This window comes from Odocoileus virginianus, chromosome 13, assembly GCF_023699985.2.
Source record: "Odocoileus virginianus isolate 20LAN1187 ecotype Illinois chromosome 13, Ovbor_1.2, whole genome shotgun sequence".
NCBI lineage: Eukaryota > Metazoa > Chordata > Mammalia > Artiodactyla > Cervidae > Odocoileus > Odocoileus virginianus.
In genome coordinates this window covers 28,383,211-28,402,010 of record NC_069686.1, presented here as the reverse complement: position 1 = coordinate 28,402,010, position 18,800 = coordinate 28,383,211, and the positions used below count along the sequence as shown (strand labels likewise).

Here is an 18,800-nt window from a genome sequence, read left to right as displayed (position 1 = left end):
CTCCTTACTACTTATAAATTTTTTATGTAGGAATAACTTTTGTTAATAAGTACACAAACTGTTTATTTCAGTTTCTAAAGAAGAAAAATGTTGACCAATAAGGGCTACATTTCCTTTAACCTATCACTCCAAAGTCAACAACAGTTATTAAGGACACATAAGAGGGACAGACGTGTAATTGTTAATCATGATCCGGATTTTGGACCCACTTGATTCTACTCTAAGTGCTGTCACTAACAATCAACTTTTCATTTGTCCTCATTTCTCTAACTTGATGATTATATTTTCTAATACCCCTCCTTAAAATTTCTATTTCACATAGTTTTTGATCCCTTTAAATTCTTTACTTTCTTAGTAGCGCAATAATGTCACACTAAGAGACATTTAAAATATTTTATCTAATTAATTTTCAGTATGTTATTCAAAGTTTTAAGTCTACCACAATTCTGTACCTACAGACTATTATTGTATTTTGAGTTTTAACTAAGTCGAAAATTATTTCCTAAAGTTTCTCCCTAAGTGTAGCTTTTGTTGATAATTTAGACATTTACAACCTTGTTCCTGCTTCCTACTTAGGTGTGTAAAGACTCACTAAGCTCAAATCAATATTAAGGAATTTGCCTCAGAGGTTTGAACAAAGGAAATAAAACTATTCCATGAGCTATCTTATGTCAATATTCTAAAAATTGTTTCAAACTCCATATGCATCAAATATTTACATGTACAACCATTCATGAGAAATTACCTTTCTTATATCCTAAACAATATTCATATCAGGATGATCAATTACATCTGCTATTACTATTTCCATACTGAGTCCACAACTGTAGTTCATTATTGTATGTCCCCTTGTGGTTGTTACATATCTCTCCTAGGGAAATTTGTAATTAGGTCAAAAAGCTTCCCTATCTCAGCATTGCTTCCCATTTCCTGGGTCATATGATCTCATCAAGTCTGTGACATAATCTCTTGGCTTAGCGGTCTCTCATTGAACTATGAAAAGATACATAAATGTTACTTTAGTAACTCTAACTGAATTTCAGAAACCATACTTTAAAGAGTCATTTTTTTAAAATGTCAACTGAAATAACTCTAGTCTTTTGTCTAAGACATACAAAATACGAAACGATAGACTATATGGAGTAAACAAATAAAAATGACTAAATACATCAATGAGTCAGTCAGTTCAGTCACTCTGCTGTGTCCGACTCTTTGCAGTCCCATGAACTGCACCACACCAGGCATCCCTGTCCATCACCAACTCCTGGAGCTTACTCAACTCATGATCATCGAGTCGGTGATGTCATCCAACCATTTCATACTCTGCCATCCCCTTCTCCTCTCGCCTTCAATCTTTCCAGCATCAGGCTCTTTTCCAATGAGTTAGTTCTTTGCATCAGGTGGCCAAAGTATTGGAGTTTCAGCTTCAGCATCAGTCCTTCCAAAAATATTCAGGACTGATTTTCTTTAGGATTGACTGGTTTGATCTTCTTGCAGACCAAGGGACTCTCAACAGTCTTCTCCAATGCCACAGCTCAAAAGCACCAATTTTTCAGTGCTCAGCTTTCTTTATAGTCCAACTTTCATATCCATACATGACTACTGGAAAAACCATAGTTTTGACTTGATGGACCTTTGTCGGCAAAGTAATGTCTCTGCATTTTAATATGCTGCCTAGGTTGGTCATAGCTTTTCTTCCAAGGAGCAAGTGTCTTTTAACTTCATGGCTGCAATCACCAACTGCAGTGATCCTGGAGCCCAAAAAATAAAGTTTCTCACTGTTTCCATTGTTTCCCCATCTATTTGCCATGAAGTGATGGGACCGGATGCCATGATCTTATTTTTCTCAATGTTGAATATTAAACCAACTTTTTCACTCTCCTCTTTCACTTTCATCAAGAGGCTCTTGATTTCTTCTTTGCTTTCTGCCATAAGGGTGGTGTCATATGCGTATCTGAGGTGATTGATATTTCTCCTGGCAATCTTGATTCCAGCTTGTGTTTCATCCAGCCCATCATTTCACATGATGTACTCTGCATATAAGTTAAATAAGCAGGATGACAATATACAGCCTTGATGTACTCCTTTCCCGATTTGAAACCAGTCTGTTGTTCCATGTCCAGACCTAACTGTTGCTTCTTGACCTGCATACAGATTCCTCAGAAGGCAGGTCAGGTGATCTGGTATTCCCATCTTTTGAAGAATTTTCCACATTTTGTTGTGATCCACACAGTCAAAGGCTTTGCACAGTCAATGAAGCAGTCTCTTGCTTTTTTGTTGATCCAGCAGATGTTTGCAATTTGATCTCTGGTTCATCTGCCTTTTCTAAATCTGGCTTGAACATTTGGATGTTCACAGTTCACGTACTATTGAAGCCTGGCTTGGAGAATTTGAGCATTACTTTACTAGCATGTGAGATGAGTGCAGTTGTGTGGCAGTTTGAACATTCTTTGGCATTGCCTTTCTTTGGGACTGAAATGAAAACTGAACATATCCAGTCCTGTGATCACTGCTGAGTTTTCCAAGTTTGCTGGCACACTGAATGTAGCACTTTCACAGCATCATCTTTTAGGATTTGAAATAGTTCAACTGGAATTCCATCACTTCCACTAGCTTTGTTTGTATTGATGCTTTCTAAAGCCCACTTGACTTCACATTCCAGGATATCTGGCTCAAGGTGAGTGATCACACCATCATGGTTATCTGGGTCATGAAGATCTTTTTTGTATAGTTCTTCTGTTTATTCTTGCCACCTCTTGTTAATATCTTCTGCTTCTGTTAGGTCCATACCATTGCTGTCATTTATTGTGCCCATCCTTACATGAAATATTCCCTGGGTATCGCTAATCTTCTTGAAGAGATCTCTAGTCTTTCCCATTCTATTGTTTTCCTCTATTTCTTTGCATTCATCACTGAGGAAGGCTTTCTTATCTCTCCTTGTTATTCTTTGGAACTCTTCATTCAAATGGCTATATTTTTCCTTTGTCTTGCACTTCTTCTCTTCTCTCAGCTATGTGTAAGGCTTCCTTGGACAACCATTTTGCCTTTTTGCATTTCTTTTTCTTGGGGATGGTCTTGATCCCTGTCTCCTGTACAATGTCACAAACCTCTGTCCATAGTTCATCAGGCACTCTATCATATCTAATCTATTCAATCTATATGTCACTTCCACTGTATATTCATAAAGGATTTTATTTAGATCATATCTGAATGGTCTAGTGGTTCTCCCTACTTTCTTCAATTTAATTCTGCAGTTGGCAATAAGGAGTTCATGATCTGAGCCACAGTTAACTCCTGGTCTTGTTTTTGCTGACTGTATAGGGTTTCTCCATCTTTGGCTGCAAAGAGTGTAATCAATCTGATTTCGGTATTGACCATCTGGTGATGTCCATGTGTAGAGTCTTCTCTTGTGTTGTTGGAAGAGGGTATTTGCTATGACCAGTGCATTCTCTTGGCAAACTCTAAGTAGCATACATTTGGAATACTTTCCAGTTAGATACAATTAAGGGTGATTTTACTATATAATGCCAAAAAAGGCTACTAAAAAATAAGTATCTTAAAATTGGGCAGAAATAAACTAAGTTGCACTAATTACTCATAGGAATAGTTGTACCTATCTACTTATAGCAGATGTCTTGGTATTGTAAAATAGAAATACGGTGACCATGTTTTTAAAAATATTATAACAATGTTGGGATAACATACAACTGGAAGGTTTAATTATTTTATTAAATTCACTTTATGGGTTAGGTCTTTATATAAAACATACACATTTTTCTCATGCATAACACATGGCTTTCTTTTTTGTCCTTCTTCCTTTTAAGAAAAATACATGGTAGTTGCTGAAGGCAATATTCATTCAGCCTAACTTTTTACTTAGTGTATGTCTACAGTATAATAAAAGAAAAACTAATGCTTGATAAGGCAATTGCTATGGAAAACAGCTTGCCAGTGGTTCAAAAAGCTAAACATAACATTTACCACATGAACTAGAAATTCTTCTCCAAGGCACATATATACCAAAAAAGAAAAAAAAAATCAAAGAAGAGACTTTAAAATCAAAAGATGAATGGACAACATATATATAGTATGCATATTATATATATAATATTAAATAGTTATTTACATATAATATGAGACTGAGTATTAAAGAGCAATGGAGTCGTGACACATGCCATAACATGCACGAACCTTGAAAACATTATAGTGAGTGAAAAAACTGTGACACAAAAGGAAAAATATGTGATTCCACTTATATGAAATACCTACATTAGACAATCAAGAGAGAAAGTAGATTCAACTTTACCAGGGGGAGTGATTAGGGGTAAATGGAGATTTAGAGTTTAACAGTTACATAGTTTCTGTTTAGAGCTATGAAAAAGTGTTAAAAATAGACAGTGGTGATGTTTGCACATTTTGAATGTAATCAATGACAACAAATTATAGACATAAAAGGGATTAAAATTGCAACTCTATGGTATATTTTTTACCACCACTTAAAAAAGTAATAATGTAATTTACTCAAAACTATTGGATTGTATACTTTACATGGGTGAACTGCACAGTGTATAAATTATATCACAATAAAAATGTTTTCACAATTAATGTTTGAAGGCCTTCTTCAATGTCTGAAGCTTAAGGCCCTTTTCCTTAAAGGTGCCTTCTATGGTCATTCTATAATCTTCTCTAATTTACAACTCATAGTATATTTTATTTGTTTATATCACTCATTTAGCAATTAATTTTATCCTGCTTTTTAAAACAATCTCTGGTGTTTTAAAATTACTATTACAGATTTAATATTTGATTATGCTTTGTTTACAAAACAAGAGTAGTTGCTCAAATTATCAAGACTCATATTTAATGCTTGTACTTTATTTTCCCCAATGAGATTAGGAGTAGCTGAAATTGTCAAATCAGAACCCAAAATCTCTCTGTTATCTTCAAATCGTCAAAAAAATAACTCAATTTTACACTTGCACATATACATTATGCAAGAATTTCAATAACAATAGTCAAGAGGAAAGCATTCCAGGGAAAATTTAATCCAAATATTCATTCTCTGAGCACTACAATTAATCAAGTATGTAACAGTCTTAGTTTTATAACTATTAAAAATAGGAAGCAGGATATTTTTTAAAAATTTATTTAATTGAAGGCTAATTACCTTACAATATTGTGGTGTTTTTTGACGTACATTCACATGAATCAGCCATGGGTGTACATGTGTCCCCCAGCCTGAACTCCTCTCCCACCTCCCTCCCCATCCCATCCCTCAGGGTCATCCCAGTGCACCAGCCCTGAGCACCCTGTCTCATACATCGAACCTGGACTGGCGATCTATTTCACATGTGATAATATACATGTTTCAGTGCTATTCTCTCAATTCATCCCCCCCTTGCTTTCTCCCACAGAGTCCAAAAGTCTGTTCTTTTTTGCTGTGTCTCTTTTGCTGTCTCGCACATAAGGTCATTGTTACCATCTTTCTAAATTTCATATATATGTGTTAATATACTGTATTGGTGTTTTTATTTCTGACTTACTTTGCTCTGTATAATAGGCTCCAGTTTCATCCACCTCATTAGAATTGATTCAAAATGCGTTCTTTTTAATAGACGAGTAATATTCCACTGTGTATATGTACCACAGCTTTCTTATCCATTACTCTGCCGATGGACATCTAGGGTGCTTCCATGTAATGGCTATTGTAAACAGTACTGGGATGAACACTGGGGTACACGTGTCTCTTTCAATTCTGGTTTCTTTGGTGTGTATGCCCAGCAGTGGGATTGCTGGGTCATATGGCAGTTCTATTTCCAGTTTTTTAAGGAATCTCCACGCGGTCCTCCATAGTGGCTGTACTAGTTTGCAGTCCCACCAACAGTATAAGAGGGTTGCTTTTTCTCCACACCCTCTCCAGCATTTATTGTTTGTAGACTTTTTGATATCAGCCGTTCTGACTGGCATGAGATGGTACCTCATTGTGGTTTTGATTTGCATTTCTCTGATAATGAGTGATGCTGAGCATCTTTTCGTGTTGTTAACCACCTGTATGTCTTCTTTGGAGGAATGTCTGTTTAGTTCTTTGGTCCCTTTTTCATTGGGTTGCTTATTTTTCTGGAATTGAGCTGCAGGAGCTGCTTGTATATTTTTGAGATTAATTCTTTGTCAGTTGCTTCATTTGCTATTATTCTCTCCCATTCTGAAGGCTGTCTTTTCACCTTGCTTATAGTTTCCTTCGTTGTGCAAAAGCTTTTAAGTTTAATTAGGTACCATTTGTTTATTTTTGCTTTTATTTCCATTAATCTGGGAGGTGGGACATAGAGGATCAGCAGGATACTTTTAACATAATATTCTATTTCTATTTGACCAATCATTTTTCTTTTTCCCCAAATAAATTAAAGATACTATCCAAAACAAAAAATAAGATTAAAAAGGTGAGGAATATACATCTAACATCTATACAAATACATTTATGTCTAAGTAGAAATGTACAGGATATACACATATAATCCTGAACAGAAGTAAATAAAATATGAAATTATACAGATAGCTTAATAATAACAAAAAAGGTATTTGGGGGCCAACCAAAATTTTGTTCACTTAAAAATCTCATTTAATGAATACAGTGATCTTAAAATAACTTAAACATAAGAATCTGAGGTATAATGATGAAAGAGAAGGAAGACTTTAGAGAAAGGAATAGGAAGAATGAATATATATATGGTACTCCGTTGGAAAGTAGCATAAAACCTGGAGAAATACATAGCACACTTAGAATAAAATTACATATTTACAGAATATAAATTCAAAGGCTAGGTAAATTTTCTACCTATGTCCTTAGTATATGTTTAAAATGATCTTTGAGACTTACAGCCTATTTTAATCCACAGCAGGGTTTTCTTTTCTTAATTGGTACTTATAAAAAATATGTACCATGTGTTTGCTAAAATGTTTCTTTTCTGTAGAATATCTGAATGATTTGCTCTTAAGTATGCCTTTAAAAATGTATTGTAAATGTAAACAGTGTTAGCTCACATAAATTTAAGAAATAGCCTATATTTTCATCTAAAGGCAAAAAAGGTTTACATTTTTAAATTATGGCATTATTACCTTAAGTGAATCTGTTTCAATGAACAATTATATTTCTATTCACTATCAAAGTAGAACAACTGATGTTCACTTTTACAGTGAAAATACTCATTGGCATCTCAGAGAATATTGCTTTTCCAGTCAGAAGTAACAGTTATTTATCAAATTCAATTCCCCAGAAAAGTCAATAGAGGTAAACAAAGATTTTTTTCCATTAGACAAAATACATAAGTTAAAACTCATTCTTCATTAATTTCATAATTCTCATACCCTCACTCCAACACCCGATAGCTCCAATACTTTAGCCACCTGGTGTGAAGAGCCGACTCATTAGAAAAGACCCTGAAACTGGGAAAGATTGAAGGCAGGAGGAGAAGGGGAGGACAGAGGATGAGATGGTTGGATGGCATCACTGACTCAATGGACATAAGTTTGAGCAAACTCTGGGAGATAGTGAAGGACAGTGAAGCCTGGCATGCTGCAGTCCATGGTGTTTCAAAGAGTTAGACACGACTGAACAACCACAACAATGTACCCTTAATCTCTGAGGTTTTATAATTTACAAATGATCATACAGGTTTGGCTTGAGATTCCCAAGGCCACAGCATACTAGAAAGAGGGATAAAGATGATGATGATAGCAGCTGTAAATTTCTAAGCACATAATAAGCACTGCACATAGGAATACGGGCTAGGAATGGAGACAATATCTGTAATAGCGTACTGAAAGTTGTATAAGAATTCAAAAAAGACCAACAACTGACTTTGACTCCATGACCAAGAATCTACAAACCCTATGTCTCAAGGGTATCATCATGCTACAATACAAAATAGCTCATGCTTTCAAGACAACTCTTTGAGACCTTAATCAAATGTTTAAAAATTTGCAAAGTAAAGATACATATTTTTAACTTAAAAATAAGAAGCATGGGAAATACAATCTAAAGACCTACATTTCAATCCAGATACATCACCTAATATTAATGTATTGATGACCTTAGGCCATTTCAATCTCCTTAAGACTCAGTTTCTCCAAATGTAAAATGGAAATAAAATTTACCTTACAGCACAATGGTGAGAACAATATATCAATATATGTAAAAGCACCCAGTACAACTGAATATAGCAGCTACTGAAATATTCTGAGAACTTAACTACTTAGAATAATTTTGCTAAGATAAACAAGTTTGTTATTTTTAAATGTTATTACTCTTTAGATGTTTAGATGTTCAGTTTGTAAATATGTAAAGTAGAAAAACCCAAGATTCCTTTAAGTGTATAAAGAATGCTCTCAAAGTTCATAAATCACCATCAATTCATTCTTTAGCCTCAATTTAGATGATAACTCCTCAGGAAAATCTTTCCACGATCTCCACTGGCATTTATCTATTAAACACATAATATCTACCATGTCTAAAACCAAACTCCTGATCTTCCACTGCATCACAAACTTGCTTCCTGTGAAAACCACCCCCATCTCACAGTTGATGGCAACACCACTCTTCTAGTCGCTCAGCAAAAAACTTTGGAGTCATCTTGCCTTCTGTTTTCCTCATATCCCACAAACAATCCATCAGAAAACCTTTTCAGTGTACCTTAAAAACATCCAGAATTTAACTACTACCAGTCTTATCTAAGCCACTACTTTAAATCAGATTACTCTAAGAGCCTTCTAGCTGGTGGTCAGTGCCTCCCTATAGTCCATTCTCAACCTAGCAACTAGAGTGACCCTTTAAAAATATAAGCCAGATTTACTGAAAGCCCTGCAGTGGCTCTTTAAAGTTCCTATGGTGCTCTGTAAAGCCCCAATTATCTCTGTCATATCCGCCTACTCTGGTTTCTAGCTCACTCTACTTCAGTCGCACTGGGCTTTGTTCATTACTCTGAACACACCAGGCATGCTTTTGCCTTGAGCCCTCTACTTGGAAGGCTCTTAAGATATCTGTGTAATTAACTTCCTTGATCTTTGCTCAAACACCACCCTACCCATCACCACCACAGCATTCTTACCCTTTTTCTTACCTACTTTTTCTTTCCTCCATAACACCTGTCACCTTCAAACATGCTATATACTTATTTATTATGCTTACTGTTGACTCCACCCTCCAATACACGTTCCCCAAGCGCACAGACTTTTGCAAGTTTTATTTACATTTATATCACTAGAACAGCACCCCAAAATATATATTAAATATATAAATAAAAGGAAACATTAGATATTTCTTTATGCCACCTTTAGTATCATGAATTTATTCCTATTATATCAGTTATCACATTGTATTGTAATAGCCTGTTATATTTTTGCCCCTTCAACTCAACTAAACTGTAAGTTTCTTGAAAGAAAAAAAGAAAGTGAAGCTGCTCAGTCGTGTCCGACTCTTTGCGACCCCGTGGACTGTAGCCCACCAGGCTCCTCTGTCTATGGGATTCTCCAGGCAAGAATACTGGAGTGGGTTGCCATTGTCTTCTCCAGGGGAAGTTTCTTGAAACAGGGATTTATCTTGCTTTCCATTACTATCAGAGAATTTACTGATAGTGCCTGACAGTAAGGATTCTAATATTTGATAAATTGATGAAAAAAACTTGTCTAAATCAAAGTCTTTAGCACCTTTATTATGTGCGAAATATAAACCCAAGGCTTAAAGGCATGACACTGAAGACTGAGTTCTGTATGGATTCTGTTAGATTTTCTGGTCTTGCTCTGGCACTTATTAGCTAAAAGACATTGATGAAATCATTTAAATTCTCTAAAACTGTTTCCTTATCAGTAAAAATGAGGATAATGATGGTACCTATACCTCATGCAATTATCTTGACTGTAAAATAATTTGATAATAGAATTCAGAATACGCTTCTGCAGAATACACTGCTCTGGCATTTTGACTGAGTTAAGGCACTTGAAAAACTAACAAATACAGAAAAACACTCTGATCTTCCTTCTTTTTCTTAAAAGCAGGAAATGAAAGTACTATATGAAAGATGTGCTTCCTATACCAGAAGGAAAGTAACACTCTCACCATCAAGGGTGAAAAGTCGAGACTGAGAGAATTCTCAACAAACAGACCTTGTTAAAATAATTCTTATCTTCCTTCAGTCTCCCCACAGTTTAGTCACTTTCCCACAACTGCCTCTCTTTGTTCACCTTTACATAAAAGCATAAGATTTCACCATTTCCTTGGTCTTCATTCCTTTTGCAGACTCTCATTTCACATAAAATTTGTATTATAAATATATAAGCTTTTTTCTCCTGTTGATTTATCTCACACCAATTTAATTCTCAGGCCCAGCAAAACAGAACTCTAAGAGGGTAAAGGTAAAAGTTTGCCTTTCCTACCATAAATTAGTCCAGTGGTTTGCACATATTAGGCGTTCAATAAGTGACATCTATTATTTGTTATTACAAATTAAATAGATGCACTCCTATAAGTCCTACTTCAATAACTTGACTAAGCTAGAATAGTCATTAAATATAATCTTTAGAATCTCCTTATAATGCACCAATAACATAAATCACCAGGTTAAAATATCTGTGATAAGCATTTTGCAAAAGAAGTTACCTTAATTCTCTCAACAAAACTTAATTACATTACCTCAGAATATTTTAAAACTAGTTCTGAATGTTAGGTTCTATGACCATCTTCAATAGTTGCCTTCAATGTTTAACAATTTCATAGTATTTTTTATATAATCAGGATACCTAATAATAAAGTTTAAAAATAAAACATCTTACTATTTAGATGAACTATATACTTACAGGCCCATAATGTATATACACTTTGTTCCCTCTACTCTGAATAATCTCATTTCCAGAAATAAGACTTGAGAGAAAAAAGATAAATAATTAAGTGTATTTGTGACTCTTCACTAAATCACCCCCAGGCTTTCCATTTCTCATTTCAGCCATGTATCCAACAATATGTAGAATCCTCTGGTAATGTCATATTATGGATTTAGCAAAAATAACAATTTTGTTGAAATTAAAAAGACAATTAATTACCTGGTATTTATTTTAAGGTTTACTCTCCACTATTTTACAATAGGAACAATTTTTCTATATTTCCTTGTGTACCATTTTCCTACTATATACTCAGAGTCAGTTGTCTGTTTTTTAAAATCTTATGAATAATCATTTTCTTTACAGTTTGTACTACCATAAAGAAATAAAAAACACATTTTACTTAGCACACATATGAGCAGTAGACAAGAAAACTGAGGTAAGCAGTTTAAATGATTGTCCCAAGAACACAGATGGAGTGACTGCCAGCTTTAGGATTAAAACTAAGCAGCTCATTATTCCCCTTCTTATATTCTGAGTACTTAATATTGTTTTTACCTCACAAGGATCTCATAATTAATTTTAAAATAATTTAACTTAATAATTAAAACAATTATCAACAGTTCTGACAATATATTTAAATAGATTTATGAAATATATTAAGTAAAAATAAATTAGTTTATCCAAGTAGTCCCTAAAAAAATGAATCTGATTTACTACATAAGTTGTTTTTTAAATTTTGCTTAGAGTGCCAAGAAAGTGACAGCTTAATATAATTTATCACTTTAATGTCTTTTTTAAAAGCTAAATTCTTTACCCAAAATCTACAATAAGTATATGAGAAGGCTGGATTTAATACCAAACAAAAATACTTTTTCATTAAAAAAAAAAAAATTATCCAAACTTAAAACAGTACTTTCTACTGTAATTATAAACTTCAACTTCAGGATATATTTACAACAGATGTATCTACTGCAAGACAATGATAAAAAGTAAAGAAAGAACCAAATACTACTGCATATACAGGAGAAAAAGACATACAGTATAACATTAACAGCTTACTGTGGAGAGTGGATTTAATCAGGAAGTAGCCATTATCCTTTCGATTCAGAGCAGTGACAGCACTCCAAAACAACAAGCCGTGATATTTTTCAGTTAAAAGGCATGAAAGAATACCTACTATTGTGTCCTAGCTTTGCTGACCCCAAAGGTCACCATATGTCTTTTATCAAAAGCTATCATGAAAACATAATCCAAGCAAGCATTTACAATGCTTTATTTGTTGAAACACCTAAAATCTACCTAACACAACCTCCCTCTCTCAGTTACTCACAAAACATGGCTGTCTTATTCAGAGATTAGCAATTATTGTAATGAGATACTGTCGGAGAGGGTCAAACAGTACTTCCTGCAGTTTACACATCTTGATTTCCTGGTAAACAAACTGAAAGGCAGGTGGAGCACTTAGATCTCCAGTAAACGTGAACGCTCACGTGACAAAACTAAGCCAGGTGAGGTTGATGTCTCAAATAATTTTTCTTTTCTTAATTTTAATTAGTGTCAAGACACAAAGAGTTCTATCTTTCTTCCTTTTTTAAAGAAGGGTTTATTTCTGACATGCGAAGGCACACAGTTATAATAAGAAATGCTTGAGAAACAAACCTGTTTAAGCAGGTTTTAAAAATGACTGCTTGGCAGGTAAATTTAAAAACAAGGCAATGCTAGCTAACAAGGTTTTCTCTTTAAAAAAAAAAACAAAGAAAACTAGGATTAAGTGTTTAAAAACCTGCTAAATAAGGAATAAGTTTTTAAATTTCAACTCTTTCAACAAAAAAGATAAAGTTTCTGAGTTATAATTAAAGACAAGCTCTTGCAAAGTAAAACTATAATTCATGCAGCAGTCCAAGGAAAACATCTCAATATATGAATCAAAACTTTATATAACTTGAAGTTATTCCCTGCATCACTTAAAACTCATATTTTAAAAAGAAAACAAAATCTAAAATATTTACCAGTAAGCATTTAAAAATATATGCTGTGAGCTTGAAATTTGTTTCTCTGTCCTTAGTTTTTCCCCCCAAATTACTTTTTCACTCTGAAATTTCTAGCGTAATTAAATGAAGACTAACTTAAATTAACTAAGGTATAAAACAAGCACAGAATCCATCAAAATGATAAACCAATTCACTAATTTAAGAATATGGAGAGGTTTGGTTTTTTTAATCTACAATATTTCATTTATGTTTAAAATTCTTTGTTCTAAGGCCCTCCATCTGTGTCCTAACTATTAACACAGTATCATTTAATTTTAATGCAAGGAGCCCTTAACCATTTCACAGTAATATAATCAAGGTATTAAATTATATAACTTAAATCGGGTGTATATTTATTATATTTGCAAAATAAAACTTTAATGTATTGACAAACAGAAAACAAAACAAAGTGAAAACAAAATCAACGACAAAAATAAAACACCCAAGAAGATAAAACTAAACTAATAATATAAGATATGAGAACAGGTCACATTACAAACATTTAATATGTATCATTTGAAAGGAGTACATATTTAATACTGAACAACATTAATGCTAAACAGTGCTAAACTAATACTAAACAACAAGTTGCTAACCACCATCTTTACTATGATGAAGCATGAAACAAACAGCAAATTTTCAGAAAATCAAGACTAAGAAGTTAAAAGTTACAGCTGAATTTCTAGGTCCAATTAAATAATTCAAATATCCTGTTAACTACCTGGAATGCAAAACATAGCACTATTTCCTTCATAGATAATTTGAGATATATTAATAATTCTTACTGAATAGGTAGCTTTGACTATGTACTTCATATATGGAAACAAAACAACATTTTAAATTAGAAACTTATTTTTTCAATTATTTTAAAGACACATGACTATTTTAGTTTCCCACAATGGTTTTTCCAGTGGTCATGTATGGATGTGAGAGTTGGACTATAAAGAAAACTAAGCACTGAGAACTGATGCTTTTGAACTGTGGTGTTGGAGAAGACTCTTGAGAGTCCCTTGGACTGAAAGGAGATCCATCCAGTCCATCCTAAAGGAGATCAGTCTGGGTGTTCATTGGAAGGACTGATATTGAAGCTGAAACTCCAATACTGTGGCCACTTGATACGAAGAACTGACTCATTTGAAAAGACCCTGATGCTGGGAAAGATTGAGGGTGGGAGGAGAAGGGGACGACGGAGGATGAGACGGTTGGATGGCATCACCGACTCGATGGACGTGGGTTTGGGTGGACTCCGAGAGTTGGTGATGGACAGGGAGGCCTGGAGTGCTACGGTTCATGAGGTCACAAAGAGTCTGACATGACTGAGCAACTGAACTGAACTGAACGGGTCAAATTTAAAAGATAAGGAAATTAAAATACTGAAGTAAAGAAAATAAATTTGAAACTTTGTTTCATTCAAAGCACCTTTTATCAAATGTCAGGAAATTTTGATGTTAACAGTTTATAATTCAGTTGAAAGGCCAAGGACAAAAACCAGGGCAAACATGATACCCTTTGTGTTAGAAAAAGACCCCCTCCGAGCTAATGTGAGAAAAGGAAACCTTTTCCCCCTCTAGATATATTTCAACCCTACTTGTTCTTCCAGTCAGGCACTCTTTGTAGAGTACACTTGGCACAAAGAACTACACCTGGTAGCTCTGCACAGAGAAAAATCTTCAGAAAAGATTCCCTTGCCCCGGAAGGACTAAGAAACCACAAAGGAGATTAGTCTTCCATGACTTAAAAAATCCACGCAAAATGAAAATGAGAGACAGGGAAGGGGACAAGAGCGCCTACTTTTACTTGCTTATATTCTACTGGCAATAAAGAAGCTTTCCATAATTATTTATATCCTATCTATTCTAAAATAAGATGAATTACAGACATATGATGAATAAAACAGAATGCTTTCAAAAAACAAATTAATATGAATAAAGGGAAGCAAGAAGGATGAAACACAAAGTAAAGCTGGAACACAGAAATGCCTGTCATAAGGTCTTGCACAACCCTCAGATGTGGGTGGTTCAGCTCTGAGCTTCCTAGCAATCAAAGTAAAGCAGGAAACAAGATCAAATTATAAAACTTTCACTGTGTAAAAACTTCACTTTACAAATAAGCACCAAGGCTTTTCCTAGTACTTAGAATCAAGAGAAAAGTCCTCATACTTTTCAGTGATGCAACACTGGACAAAACAATAATTTTCTTAAGAGCATCTTACAGAAATTGAACAAATTTCACATGACACTCCTTTCAACCTTTCTTCAGGGCAAGCTGAAATCATAACACGATGAAAAGTTACCCAGAAAATGTGCCATCTTACTAGGAAGTTTTCTGCTATTTATCTAAGTAGAATCTTTAAAAAAAAAAAAACACTAACAATCCCCCCAAGATCTTTTGTTAAATTCACAGTCTGTTTTCATATTTCAAATTCCTATTTCATTTTTTAAATTCAGATTTATCTGCTGGATGAGTACATAAAAGGGACATGCAAGTGATGATGGTGGTCCTGGATCAAAGAGAAGACCCTGGTAGAAAGGTCTAGACACTTAGGGATCTCTTTTTAATTTAAAGCAGTTCCTTGCTTCCTCTTTAGTGACTTTCTATGATCCTGCTCAATTCAACAGCCTGGGCCCCAGTCTCTGACGATTTTTATTCCTTCTCAGTTTGGTATTTGTAACTGTGGTACAGAAATCTGACTTAGAGCTTCTAGATTCCTACTTTCTCAGTTAGTCTGCATCAATTTCAATTTATTATAGAGCATGAATCTTTGTATAATTTTACAGCATTTACTTTTTCTATTATTGGTGGGGGAAGACTAAAATTAATATGAAAGCAATTTCATATTTCCCATTTTATTATACAAAATTAAACAAGTTCTGCAGTGGTAGCACCTCAATATACAATATATCTGGACTGAATACTATTAAAATTTAACAAGGATACAAAAAGCACTGGGGTAAATAGGAGCAAATATATTCCGTTACTTTTGAGTTGGTCTCTTCTCTGTCTTCCAAAGATGCCAAGGGTATGTGCCCTTACCTACCAGTTTGTTTATGTTGTTTCCCATTGCTTCCTTACCACACTATCAGCTTAGATCGCATTACTTTCAGGAGGCCCTCTCACAGAGCTTAACTATCTGAGCCCAGAAAACCTTCTTTCTCCACAACATTTAGCTCTGTATTACTCTCCAATTATTTTAGGGATTGCCCTTACTAAATTTTAAAATTTCTTATTTTATATTACCCATTCTTAACAATAAAATGCAAATATTCTAAGTAAAAATTAACTTAGGTTGATACATTAAAAACTCCTGTACATATCCGTAATAGCTCATGCTTGTCCAACATAAAGAAGATATTTATTAGGATTGCATCAAGTGAGCCAGAGAGTCAATTTTTACTATATAGGCAGTTTCTAAATGATATACAATCAACTCATATTACATCAAAACTTTGGCTGTTCTATTTTCAAGCTTGAAAATGGATTCTTAGTTGTGACAACTTTTGCAACACTACTAAAAACCAAATAGATTTTGTAAATCATTGTCAAACCTCAAAATGACTAAAATTAAATGACAGTTGTGTCCAGTACAGTTTGATCCAGTACCTATTTGAACTCTAATACATAACTGCATAAGACTCATGCAGTCTCTTACCTGATTAAATGAACTCTTCCTATCTGGAGTCACTGAAATCTGTTATTTCTGAATTTCCTATTTTATGAAAATTTAAATCTAACTATAGTAATCTAAACATATACTTTTTGCTATTGGCAGAGGTAGCAAGATGTACATTTGGCAAAATACGTACAACTTGCTTAGTATTTTTTTTGCGATAAGAAAACCCATCCTAACATTAAAAATATGTTAGAGAGCATATGGTTAACATCATAATTATCAGCTTAAATCAATCAAGATATATTCATTTTAAAAGTTATAGGATAATTTAAATGGTTACATTATTAACTGCCTCACAATTGTTTATTTCAGGGAACAAAAGTAGGAAATTTATCTATATTATAAACTGAAATGCTTTGAATACATTTAACAACAAAAGGAAGAATATAATTCAATTTTTTTTTCTTACTGAAAAGAGTAAACTGGAAAGGGTAAAAGAATAGGTATATATATATTTTTTTCATTCACTGTAACATAATAGATACACACAGAGCCTGTAAAAATACAATATTCATTTTGCTGCAGAAGAACAGACATTGCATAACAATGAGATTTGCTAATGAAATCAACCATCAACCTGGAATACATATGTATTAAACCAAGACCTCAGTGTCATTTTCTTTTTGCATCGTTTGTTCTTGCTTTCATTTTTCTTGACCTTGTCAGTATTTCTGTCCTTTAGATTTTGGAACTTTGGTAAAGCAAAATTAAGACTATAATATTATACCATACTGCTTTTTATTCATCACATTTACTTTTAATGTAAATTCCAATTGTTCTGCCTCCATCAGCACTGTTAATGTTCTTTGGTGGGGGGGGGGGGGGGGTGGCGGAAATCAATGGATGCTACCAGAAAAAACAAAGGAGGTTTATTTCTATACAAAATTATTGAAGCAGGTCTGAAGAAAACTTTTATCACTTACATACATTCCATATAAAAACTTTTATAGCAATATTAGTTTACTTAATATTACTTATTAGCTTACTTAATAAGAAATAAGAAAATAATAATATATTTTAAAGTCACTTTGGTAATAATGTAGTTTTCCCCACACTTCCTACAACTGACAACTCTTAAGTGAAATAATAGATTAATATAATAACCATGTATTTAGACAAAAATTGTAACCTTCCCCCCAAAAGCATATTGCTGTTCTAGTCTACAAAGTCAATTACCAATCTCTATTCATCAAAAATATGTAATTCTGAGAATTTTCTTTAAAATTTAGAATTTAAATTTATGATTTAGTTACTAACATTTTCTATAAAAGCCCAAAAACTGTGAAAATATTTTGACAGTATATGTCTTAAGAAAAGTATTAATGTCCCTAGGTTCATTCACAGATTTTGAAGTACAAGCTATTCAACTAAATGACTCTCTCTCCTATTGTTTGTTCATTTACAGAAATTAGGTTTTCATTTCATGTTAACTACAGATAAAATTAACAGCCTAACCTGCTGTGGTATATAATTGCTACTAATTCATGATAATAATAGTTTTTAATTTAAAGCAGGACTTATACCAGCTAAAACATACTTTAGCCAAACAAAATTATTTCCATTTTTATTTTTATAATAACAATATCTAACCTCAAACAATATTCTGCAAAATAACAAAAGTTAGTATCAGTTCTACTAAAAAAGTAAACCAAACACATATTCCTTATGAAATTTGCTGAAAGTTGCCATTGACAGTCTAGTAATTCGCAAGACTAACCATCTTAAAAATACTGAAGGATAATTTTAAACAAAGAACTACACAGTCACAGAGCAATCATTAATCCGCATACAAAGTATTTCCCTAAAAAAAAAAATTTATATTAAAAATGGCAAAATATAAATCAAAATGTAGAGAAACAGTTAAATAAATGTCTATGGCAATACTGAAAATCTACTTTCACTAAGGCGAAGGATGTAATCCTAATAAAATGTGGTGATAGGCTTTGGAAAGTTATCAAGCTCATTGCTACTCCAACTGTGGTCCACAGACCAGCAACACAGAAACCACTTGTTAGAAATAATCTCAAGCACGAGTCCAGACCTACTGAATCAGAATCTTCTGCACATTAAAACTTAAGGATCCATGATCTAGAAAATTCTTTAGCCTACCTAGCAATTTGTACATCAATTCCAATAACCTGATATTCTAATAATAAAAAATCCATATTAAAATTCAAAATATTCAGAAAACATACTATTTGTCATGTACAAAGCCCATTTTCCTACTATTT

The 18,800-nt window shown here is 33.5% G+C and overlaps 1 protein-coding gene across 9 annotated transcripts in view; it reads right to left on the bottom strand.

Annotated features, from left to right (window-relative positions):
- BAZ2B (bromodomain adjacent to zinc finger domain 2B) overlaps nucleotides 1-18,800 on the bottom strand; it is a 407,867-nt gene that overhangs the window by 175,384 nt on the left and 213,683 nt on the right. The window contains exon 1 of one of the 9 annotated variants that reach the window (XM_020880354.2): nucleotides 11,929-12,223. The exons of the other annotated variants lie outside the window; for them this stretch is intronic. The gene's annotated coding sequence lies outside the window, so the exon portion shown is untranslated. Of the gene's footprint in view, nucleotides 1-11,928; nucleotides 12,224-18,800 lie in introns of those variants that run through there. 9 annotated transcript variants of the gene reach the window in all.